We start from the raw sequence: 12,346 nt of genomic DNA, 5'->3' as shown, positions 1-12,346 counted from the left end.
CACATACAATAGAAATCACTATAACTTTTTAAACGACAATGCTAACGCGGTAAAAATAACCCTTCATTTACTTTCCTTTAAGAATGCACACTATGTACCCCACGCATGCGTTTCTTAATCTTTGTATTTGGCAGCGAATACCGACCTTGAATCGGAAGACATGAACAAGAGCGCCATTGTCACATTTAAAACTGAACGTTGCATCTGCTCACACACATATCTTTCACTAAGCTAACATTCACAGAAAACAGCATTGATGTAAAAAAAAGATTGACCTTGCTTTACAACTCCCTCAAATCACTCCCTTATTTTTTAACGCATCCTCCAGTTAAAAAAAAGCTACTTTTTTAATAACCACTAAGCAATATATAAGTGACTAGACTCCTAGAAAATGTATCAAGTCATTCTGCTCCTCTCCACTGCATAGCCGGCGACCTAATTCTGTGGAGTTGCTATACAACCAGCGGTGCTGCGCCGTTTCCTGTACCATCTTGGGAAATTCAAAATGGATGTCCCTCCTGCCTTCGCAAACGAGCCGGGCCACTTAGAACTATTTCGCCAGAGGATGCTTGACTACTACGGCATCTTACCACTCTCGACTTTGAATACTTCATATCGATTATCATTTCGATATTCGCATTTCACCTGTGTGCAGCCTGTATTTCATTGCCTGAGCTGTGATTTCACGTGGGCCCTGGATTTATGTCTCTGCAATTTGGTACCTCCTGAACCGAATTACAATCACCTCATGAATCCGTTACTTGATCATGAACAGCTTTGTTACAACGGAGGGTTTATGGCCTTTGCAGCGATACAAGGAGTTCTGGGTCATTGGAATATATTCGCAGCGGCGCAAGATTTCCTAACAGAGAGCTACATCGAAAACCCACAGAGCTGCCCAATGATGGTAAAAGACACTCCAATAATGACAGATCATGAATGCTCCTTTCATCTTCTCAATTGGATGGCTGACATGTTTTCAGATGATAACAATGATTTCATGTTAGAGGCACTTGCTGCATACTTTGCCTACACAATGGACACTTAACTCTTTCCTAACAGCGAGCTACATCGAAAACCCACCGAGCTCCCTCTGATGGTAAAAGACGCTCCGATTATAACAGATCATCAGTACTGCTTTACTCTTTTCCATTGGATAGCTGACATACTTTCCGGAGGGTTTATGGCCTTTGCAGCGATACAAGGAGTTCTGGGTCATTGGAATATATTCGCAGCGGCGCAAGATTTCCTAACAGAGAGCTACATCGAAAACCCACTGAGCTGCCCTATGATGGTAAAAGACGCTCCAATAATGACAGATCATGAATGCTCCTTTCATCTTCTCAATTGGATGGATGACATGTTTTCAAATAATAAAACTGATTTCCTGTTACAAGCAGAAGCTACCTATTTTCCCTAAACAATGCTTCAATAACTCTCAAACAAGCCATTGACGTCCTCATTTCCTTTTGGTTTTCTATATTCTTCACGTTCTTTTCCATATTTTCTTTTGAAGAACAGATCTATTTGCTTTACTAACAGTGGACATTATAATTTCGTGTTGTTTGACAGCTGATTCATAAAGTAATGATGTATAACCACTTGCATTTTCATATATCGTTCCCAAACTGAAAGGCCAGAGACCTTCTTCCATTTATTAAAATATAATATACTTCCTTATAAGAGTGTACAATGTTTTTTTCCAACTATATTCATTTTTCTTCAACTATAGCGTTTGTATTCCATGTACTACTGACAATACCAATTACTGTGTTTTTTGCAATTTCTGTACTCATATTACATAATGATTTGCCTTTAAAACAGTACATTTCTAAATAAACATTTCAAATATTCACGGTTTCTCTTTTAATCCATAATCTCAACTGAAATGATTTCATATTGAAAAAACTATTCATGGGTTCCACATAACCCTAACTGTAGTCACTGAGGACCTTATTTATGAAGACCTTCCGCCGCCAGTGCCTCATTTTTTAAAATGGGAAAAAGTAACGCACCAGTGGCGCAAGGCCTTCATAAATAAAGTCCTAAATGTTTTCTTTTCTCGACCTCACTTACTGATACTAGAACCTGCAAACCAATTACGGCCCGTGAACTCTTTCTTAGTAGGTCGCGCACCGTAAAGACAGTTATACCACTGTTAACATTTTTTTTTACTGTTACTAAGCACCGACACAGTTCCGCTTCACTCAGAGTTAATCGCTGCTCCCACGCTTCTACAGGCCAGACGCTATGTCGTATTTCTCTCCTTATCACCCTTTCATCTCCACAATAACAAACAGTTGTCCGCCAGCCACCAGAGAACAGACTCAGATGCAGAGGCACCAAACAGTGAACCCATCACCAACTGCCATCTCCGGCTGTTTCCATGGTTACACCTCATTCTGCACCTTGCTGAAGGCACAGGTCAAAAGTTCATGTCTCAACGTTCTACAGCTAACTAAGAAGACTATTTTCCCTCCAGAAACACCTGCCAATCCACAACTCTGTTACATGTCTTGTTTTTTCACACCCAATAGTACTTTTCGTTTAACATAAACATTGACCTGTTCACTCTCCACTTGTTACAATCAACCAATCATTTTTATTTTTTTAACCACACCCAGCCTCTTCCTTTTTCTTTATTTAAAATTTCAACTTCTAACTACCATTCCACTTCCAGAACCGATCGGAGGACGACTACAAATCCCTTGAAAATGAAGGTCTGGCTAATAGGACACAGTTATATTCACTGGAGTGAAAAATATGCAGTAAGCAGACGAATTTGCAACCTCAGCTTACCAAATGTACACATAACATGGATTTCCAAAAGAGGATTGAAATGTCACCAATTGATTCCATTGGTGAAAACTTTTATGCATCTCCCAGAACCAGACCTTATAATTGTGCACTGTGGTGGGAACGATCTAGGAACAATCACTGGGGTAGGTCTGGAAATGCTTCTAAAAGACACCTTTCGACAATTGATGACACTTTTTCCTCGATCTGCCTTGGTATATTCCAATATATGCCAAAGACAGAAATGGAATTGGTCCAATCACCATTGTGCACAATTTGAGAAAGCAAGGAGACATATAAATAAATCTGTTTCTGCGTTCCTCAGAGATTATAGCATGGGTTCTATTTACCACAACAACTTACGCTACCACATGCAAGACGTCTATAGGAGAGACGGTGTTCATTTCACGAATGAGGGAAACAGAATCTTCCTCTGCAACATCAGGCTCTGCATCGGTACTTACTTATAAATGCAGAAAACACTCAATTAACTCAAGGGCTCTTTTCAGAGCCACCTTATATCTAAGCACTCAAACTTCTGATTTACCTCCTTTTCCACACTCTTGTAAATAGGTGTGCGCGACCGGGTGCGCGCACCCCGTATTTTTTTTTCGGGGAAAAATTATATCTTTTTGCGTTTAAGGGCCTTACTGCACACCCCGAGAAAACCTACGCAGGAAGACAATCTCTACCTTCTCCCCTTTCCATGTTTCAACGCTTTGAAATGAACAATATATTTACTCGCAGTGACAAAATGGCGGACAAAACTTCCTGATTTCCTTCGAATCGAACGTTAACAGACGTCACGCAGCAAAATTCCGCTCGCGCGCGCAGCCGCTTGGGTGCGCGCACGTGTGCGCGCCTATAGATATATAATTGACTTTAACTTTAATTTTCTCAACAACTACTGAACGGATTTACACCATTCCAAAAAAAGCGTAATCTGCGAACAAGACTCTACAGTTTTGGCAAATTTCTTATAAATTCATTCACCCGTTCGAACTGTAGCCGTGTCTAAAGGTCCTATGGAAAATAACATTGAGAAAACACGTTTTGGGACCCCCCTTATATCTCAGCCCCCACTTGACCAATCCCCCCCAAACTTTCAGGGAAGGAGTGCAGCGAACCTAGCCATCTTCTTTGAGAAATTCGCAAAGACTCATCCACCAGGGCCAAAGTTATTCCAAATAGAATGTTGAGGATTTCCTATGGAAAACAATCCTAACTATAACTACCTACTGGCGACCGCCAGTAGGTAATATATATATATATATATATATATATATATATATATATATATATATATAATGTTGCAAAATTATATTTATTTATATTGAAGTTGTGAAATGTATCCCTTTATCTTCCACGTTTGTGGAAACATCTTCCACTTTAGTAGAAAGATGAGATTTTCCTTGGGCATGTCTTATATCTTTATCCTGAAACACTGTGCAACAATAAAACTGATGTCATACTTGTATCTACTCTCTGGTATCCACGCTGCACCCCTTGATAATGTTATTCAGTGGAATAAACTCACCCTGCATATCTCCTACAAAGGTATTTTTTCTCAACAAAACAGTGCTATCCTAAACAGATCTGTGGTGTCCAATCTAGTTCCAGGAAGGCTTAATCAAGGACAAAATTTCATTGTAACAACTAGGTAAATTCTTCCATTTATTAAATGTAGTTAAATAACTGATGGTGATATCCCTAATAATATTACCATGAATTGAGAATTAATTTTGACCCTAATTTCCCTAGGCATATTATAGATTTAGACAACATTAGATCAAATGTATATTTACCTGTAGTGTTGTGCCCTACAATGGTAGACTCAGGATATTTAATTAATACAAAGGAATTCAGTTGTTTAAGCTACTCTTCAACATTACAAGCAGGTATTATATCTATGTTTTTTTTCTATTTAGAACAAGTTGCACTGGAGTTTGCATTTGCTAAACACATTTTATTTGCTGTAGGCCAAAATAGAAGCTAATCTGCTGAAAAGGAATATGTTTCACGTTCAATCAAACACAGCCGTGTACCCACACACAGTGGCTAACCTCAGATAAAAAATGCTCAAAACTCCCAGCGTGGACATTTTCTTTCGGTAGTGGTGGTCAGTTCTAACAATAGAACTTGGCCTGACCCTTTAACCTGTGCTTCCTTGTATGAGCAGCGTTACCCCATGTGGCTATCACATTTGAAACTGTCTCTCGAGAAACATAACTGAAAAGCATTCCTACTCTGTGCCTGTCCAGATATTTGAAAGGTAGGATATAACTTCTACTGTTTTTTTTATGCCTATTGTTATTCGTGTGCAGTGTGCTTCCTAGCACCTAAAGAACTGGCACAATGTGCCCAGAACTATTGTGCATTAAGGCGTGCAATGTAATTCAGGTCTAAAGAGCTACTCTTTGCATTACTTTTTGAAAGCCTTGATATTTGACACTGCAGTCATTAGGCCATACTACTTTTTAAGTTTGTCACTAAGAGACAGTAATATTGGTGTCTTTAGATAAAATAATATTCACACTTTTTATGTGGTGCAACAACATATTTTAAGAAGTTGGTGATAAATCTTAATGTGCACATTGAAAACTGGATATATACTTTACACAGAATAATTTTCAACAGTGCTAAACATTCCAAACCAGTCTAAATCTATTGTAAGCAGTTTTTACTTTACAGCAGCTTATCATCTGAGCAGCCATCAATTACTCATATAATGTGAATGCCATTTAATATTTAATATCATGTATCTAAGGAGAGTCAAATCTACTCCACATCAATGATAAATTCAGCTCACACTACTGATATTTTGAGTTTTCTTGAAATGTCACTATAAAGTGTTTATGCCATAAGAGTGCTGCAACATTTTGCAACTATTTTTAATATTTGTTATGTCCTAGTTCTGTAAAAACACACAAATTTGTTTTTCTGTGTGAGGCCTATTTTTTTCTATTTAGTGCCTTTTCCTAGGAGCAGTCAGTATTAACATTGACATGTACCAATTAAGTATTAAAGACCCACTGAGCTACCCACATCTAGTTCCCCTTAAAGGTGAAATAGGGGAACAGCAATCTAGACTACTCATCCTTTCATAGAAACATCAGACAGGATGGGCAGTAACATAGCATATATATATTAATTTTATTAATGCTAACAATTTTTAAAACAGTATTACTGAATAGCCAATTAAATGTTTCATGGCTATTTCATAGACAGTTTAGACAGGCTCAAAAGAGATTGAGAAAAAGAGAGAGAAAACATAAATTTGCCTACCCTTAATTTGTTGGGGAGCTAACCTCCTTCCCCCATTTTGACAGTAGGGAAACCTGAAACAGGTTTTACTTCTGTCGATACTATTATATTGCCTTCTATACGAGTGCATAAAACTTGCTTTCGTCATAAATAGTAAGCAAACTTCTTTTTCTCTCCCTGCTGACATCTTGTCTTTTAAAAAGTTTCAGAGGTCAAAGTGTCAAAGCAAACCTTGCTCTGAGCCCTGCTAGGCTTCTAAATGCAGAACTTGACCTTTAACCCTCACCAGCTGCCCTTTTTGTGTGCAGGGCTTTCTATGTGGCTTTCCCAATTCAAAGTGACAATGGAGAAAGCTGCTCTGAGTGGCAGAATTACTTTTAAACAGTGAATGTTGCCCAATTTCGACTTTGGAGTTTGGGGCAGTTAAAAATGAATAACCTACAATGTTTTGGCATATTAGTCATCCCCAGAATGCTCTCTTATTATATGTAAATATTTGTAGACGCTTGAAAGCAAATGATGGTCTGAAATTGACTTGTTTAGGCATGGTTTTCGTAAACCCATATCAGTGTTGTAGCTGCTTGGCCCTCACTATTCTAAGAATCATTTGCAAATGCAAAAAACGTTTTTGGTCTCAAAAAGTACACATTGCCACAGGAGTCCTGGGCACTGTATAAAACTACTTTGTATGATAATATGCTCCTTGTGAAAGAGCAGAATACTGTCACTTACAGTGATGCCAGCTGATAGAGTGACAGGCATAATTTTTAATATACACAAAAAGTCATGGCTAACGCCAGGCCTAATTAGAGGCCCACTTATTAAAAAAGTCTCATAAGTGCATGCATGGTATATAGCCTTGCATATATACGGTTTCCTTGAGTTCACAAGAATTTACAGTAGTAGGCCAAGAAATAGTACTCCTAGAAAATATTTGTGAACTGCATTTTTCTATGAGCAAATCTGCATGTGTAGATTTGCTCATGTGAAAATCAGAATGTTTCCAAGTTCACTTTTCCTCCAACCACTTTTTTTCTAACCTTGGAAGAAGTTTTACGTCTGCCACTGTCAAGAGTAAATTCCCAACCTTTCTCATTATGAGTGCAGCCACTTAACTTATTTTATATAATTCATATTCTTACCTTCATTTCAATTTTTCTCTCCTGACTTTTTTTTAAACAGCTTTCTAGTGAGCTTACCATGATTTTCATCTGAGATCCTGTCTTGTAAAATTTAGATTTTTTACTCACAATGTGCACTTACACCCTGAAAGATAAATTCAAAAGGTCTCCTACAAGGGAAAAGTTGTTAGGCAGTGGAAAAAAGGAAAATCAACATTTATGGACCAGCCAGAGACATCACATATAAAACCAATTTCCTTCTCTCATGCACTAATGTGCTTTTCTTTAACAAAAATCAAGGAAGCATAGAGGTTCAGTACTGAAGATCAATACCGTATTCAAATGCAGTTGTTCATCCATTAAATAACTATGCATATTTCAAAATTATTCCCTGTGTTCCGGTGCAACCAGCAAATCAAAATCTCCACTCACTATATTCTGTGAGGGTTTCTTTTTGTGGGTAAAATCAATACCCCCTACTAGCATAGGGTCTCCTGAAAATTGATTTTATAAAACCCCCAAAGGTATAGCCATTTGTCAATATTGATTGATATAAAGTAACTTGGTTACTTATCAATCACCTGCTTCACTACTTCTTATATGTGTAGGTACACAGAAATTATTCTTTAACCCAGGCTCTCCTGCAGTGTTTGCACATATCAATTAGTGTATCGATACAGACAATATTTTTTAAAACATTCTCTCCAGTCCCCTGTCTATTTTAAATGCCAGTCAATGCCCCTTTTATTAATACTATGTGTTAAATACACATTTGAAAGACTGAAAGGTCACTTGCAGCAAGGTAAGTTAGTTATTTAGCTTACATCTCACTTACCAACTGATCACATCACAGTCCTCCAATGATCCCTCTTCTGACACCATTCTGATGGGGAAATGTATTTATTGGTACCAAAAGCTTGCATCATTGCTAATGAGCAAGGAAGAAGTCAGGTCTCCAGCCTTAGGGGCTCTCAGACTGCTTCTTCCCAGAGTGACAAGTTTTTAGGTGTTATATACAGTATGAAATGCCATATCAGCGGAACTAGAATAAGGCACCAAGCCAAATATGGCTAACATGGATGTGCAATGTCTGCACCAAGCAAATTATAAACAGCCAGATATGGGCAGACCAGAAAGGCTGGCTCGGCACAGTCTAAGCAACTTGCACAACCGAAATAAGAAATATCATGTAGTCAGGACAAGCAAGGTGACCTCTAAGGGGGTACAGAATAGCTTGTTGAAGCTTGTCCAGTCAAGGTCAGATAGGACGCCCTTTGAGCCCCAGGCCTCATGTTAATGTGCTCTATCTAAGCATGATATCTTTTGAAGTGCATACACATGAATTTATATGGATATTCATATATCTTTTGTAACAATGCACCCGTTTAAGGACCTCATTTAAAGTTTAGTGACATAGATGCCAGATGGCTGCTGTTGCATTATATGGCTGCAACATGGCGCCAGATTCAGCATGACAAGCTTTTATCACTTATATGAGGCCTTCAGGTTGGCTTCAAATTTCTCAATCTCTTTGCGCCTTGCAGCATTTACTCCAACATTCTTCAACAATCTCAGCACCTTAAAAACAAGCATTTGTAATGCAATAAGGTTCGTATTTACGAGAGTTCGAGCTATTGGCATTGTATATGACAATGCCTTTTATTTAAGTGTTTTGAAAATCAACACATAAATAAAAGGCATTGTCATTTACAGTGCCAACAGCTCAAACTCTCATAAATGCGAGACCTTTTGCATTGCAAATGCTTGTTATCTCCTGGGTGCGCCCAAAGCCTCGCTGATTGCTCTCTTGATTTGTTAGTGAACCTATGGATGCAGTCATAGCAGTGTTTTTTGAGAGGTGGGAAAACAAGGGAGTTGCTTCTCTTGGTGAGTGAGGAGCTTTGAAAGAGGTGGGTGTTTCAATAGCATCTTTTCAAGCCGCCGACCCGGGGGGCTGCACGAGGTGCTTTATTTTGGGCAGGTCGGGTGGTATTCTCACTCCCTCCTTTTTTCTCGGATGAATCGGGCATTTTGTTTTTAGGAGAGCTAATGGGGTCTCTCATCTCGAGGCGTTGCGTTTTGCATTTGATACTCGATTGCTGTGCATGGGACTGTGTAGTTTTTTGCCATACGTTCTCAGGCATGCAGGGACGGATCATTTGTTTGAGAGACTGGTATGAGATCCCACTTTTCCTAAAAATATCGATCCCTAAGAAGGTTAATGCCCCTCCTCCTCCTGTTTTGTACCAAAGACAGCACTGCACCAGGAAACTGTTGGGAAGCGACAGTCCTTTCTCTCCTTCGGGCGATGATACAAAAGCTTATCACAATATGGGAAAATATATTGCCTGTTATTACCCTGGAGTACATTTCCGACTTCTATTTAAGTGTATAGTGGCACAGGAAATACACTCAAACCGCAAACTGCTTTACTCTACAACAGTGAAAGTGTGCCCATATATATAATTAGTAACGCCGTAGCTCTACATTGACGCAGCGCAAGACAGCAAAAAATGAGCCAACTAGAGTAATGTATTTTTTTAGGTTGAGTCTAGCGCAGCGCGCATGTGTTGCTCTAGAAAATGACCTCTTAGAATCACTTCAGCTTTTCAGCAAACTCGTGCATGTGGCTAAAGAAAGCCACACGCACAAGTTTGCTGAAAATCTGAAGTGATTGACCATTGCGTGCAGCTTTCAAAAACTGAAAGCCCGCAATTTGACAACGGCGGGTGCATGTCCCGCCTTCTGTCTAAACCTTAGCTCCCCTAGCCTAGGGAGCGAGCAGCAGCGCGGCCGGATGCTAACTGCATTCCTGACATTCCTTGTCTAATTAGTGCAGTTGCTATAACTTTCGCGGCCGCGCTTGTTTGTAACCTGTAAATGACCCCTTTTCATTTTCAAGAGAAGTCCTCAAAAAAGCCTGCTAATTCCCCTTTTATCGGAGACCAGAGAAAGCGAGTTGAAAGCCAAGGCCTCTGATTAGTTTTCGAAGCCCCCTGCAAGATCCTGGTCTGAGGAGGGGAAAAAACCTCAAACACAAAAGAACAAACACACAGAGGCGCTTAAAACAAAACAGACAGCTTGAATGAACCCTTTCAATCAATCAATCAATCAAAGCATTTGTATAGCGCGCTACTCACCAAGAGGGTCTCAAGGCGCTTGTGGAGGGGGGGCCTGCTACTGCTCGAACAGCCAGGTTTTGAGTTGCTTCCTGAAGGCGAGGTGGTCTTGGGTCAGGCGGAGGTGGGTGGGGAGGGAGTTCCACGTCTTGGCTGCCAGGTAGGAGAAGGATCTTCCTCCCGTTGTGGCTCTTCGGATGCGGGAGACGGCGGCGAGGGCGTGGCTGGTCGATCGAAGCTGGCGGGTGGGAGTGTAGAAGTTGAGGCGGTCATTGAGGTATCTTGGTCCTTGGTTGTGGAGAGCTTTGTGTGCATGGGTGAGGAGTCGGAATGTGATTCTTTTGTTGACGGGGAGCCAGTGCAGGTTTCTTAGGTGTGCGGAGATGTGGCTGCGTCGGGGGATGTCCAGGATGAGTCGTGCTGAGGCGTTCTGAATCCGCTGAAGTCTTTTCTGGAGTTTGGCAGTGGTTCCAGCGTAGAGGGAGTTGCCGTAGTCCAGTCGGCTGGTGACGAGGGCCTGGGTGACCGTCTTCCTGGTTTCGGTGGGGATCCACCGGAAGATCTTTCGTAGCATGCGTAGGATGTTGAAGCATGACGAGGAGACGGCGTTGACTTGTCTGGTCATGGAGAGGGAGGAGTCCAGGATGAAGCCCAGGTTGCGTGCGTGGTCCGGTGGTTTGGGTCCGCTGCCCAGGGCAGGGGGCCACCAGTAGTCTTCCCAGATGGATGGCGACGATCCCAGGATGAGGACTTCCGTCTTATCCGAATTCAGTTTCAGGCGGCTGTTCCTCATCCACTCGGCTACGTCTTTCATCCCTTCATGAAGGTTGGTTCTGGCGGTGGCGGGGTCGTTGGTGAGGGAGAGGATCAACTGGGTGTCGTCGGCGTAGGAGATGATGTTGAGGTTGTGTTGGCGTGCGATGGCCGCAAGGCTGCTCATGCAGCGTGGGGCTGAGTGAAGATCCTTGTGGTACGCCGCAGATGACTTCGGTGGCTTCTGATCTGAACAGGGGGAGGCGGACTCTCTGTGTCCTTCAGGCGAGGAAGGAGACGATCCATTCCAGTGCCTTCTCTTGGATTCTGACGTTGCTGAGGCGTTGCAATAGGGTGCAGTGGCAGACCGTGTCGAACGCCACGGAGAGGTCCAGGAGGATGAGGGCCGCTGTTTCGCCGTTGTTGAGCAGAGCTGGGATGTCGTCAGTGGCTGCGATGAGGGCGGTCTTGGTACTGTGGTTCGCCCGGAAGCCAGACTGCGAGGGGTCGAGGGATCCATTTGTCTCGAGGAAGGCGGCCAGCTGTCTGTTGACGGTCTTCTCGATGACTTTGGCAGGAAATGGGAGCAGCGAGATGGGACGGTAGTTCTTGAGGTCGGTGGGGTCGGCTGATGGTTTCTTTAGGAGGGTGCTGAGTTCGGCATGCTTTCAGCTGTCCGGGAAGGTTGCGGTGTCGAAGGAGGCGTTGATGATGTCTCGGAGATGGGGTGCGATGACGGAGTCGGCCTTGTCGAAGACGTGATGAGGGCAGGGGTCGGTTGGGGATCCGGAGTGGATGGAATTCATCGTGCGTATGGTCTCTTCGGTGTTGATCGGGATCCAGGCGCGGAGGGTGGTGCTGGGGGGCGCTGGTGCGGTCGTAGGGTGCGTCAGCTGTGTGCTGAAGCTGTTGTGTATATCTGCAATCTTGTTGTGGAAGTACGAGGCGAGTGAGTTGCAGAGGTCTTGCGATGGGGTGATGTCGTTGTTTCCGGCGCTGGGGTTGGAGAGCTCCTTGACGATGTTGAAGAGTTCCTTGCTGTTGTGGGCGTTGTTGTCCAGTCGTTCCTTGAATGCTGTTTTCTTGGTGGTGTGGATCAGGTGGTGGTGTTTTCGAGTGGCGAGCTTGAGGGTGGTCATGTTGTCTGGTGTCGGGTTTCTGCGCCAGGCTTTCCCGAGGGCTCGGCAGTACTTTTTGGATCTCTTGAGTTCGTCGGTGAACCAGGAAGCTTTCTTGCTGCCGGGTCTGCAGGGAGGGGTCCTCAGTGGGGCGAGGTCGTCTGCACAGTTGTTG

The sequence above is a fragment of the Lissotriton vulgaris genome, chromosome 5 (genome assembly GCF_964263255.1).
Source record: "Lissotriton vulgaris chromosome 5, aLisVul1.2, whole genome shotgun sequence".
Lineage (NCBI taxonomy): Eukaryota > Metazoa > Chordata > Amphibia > Caudata > Salamandridae > Lissotriton > Lissotriton vulgaris.
This window is presented reverse-complemented; position numbering follows the sequence as displayed.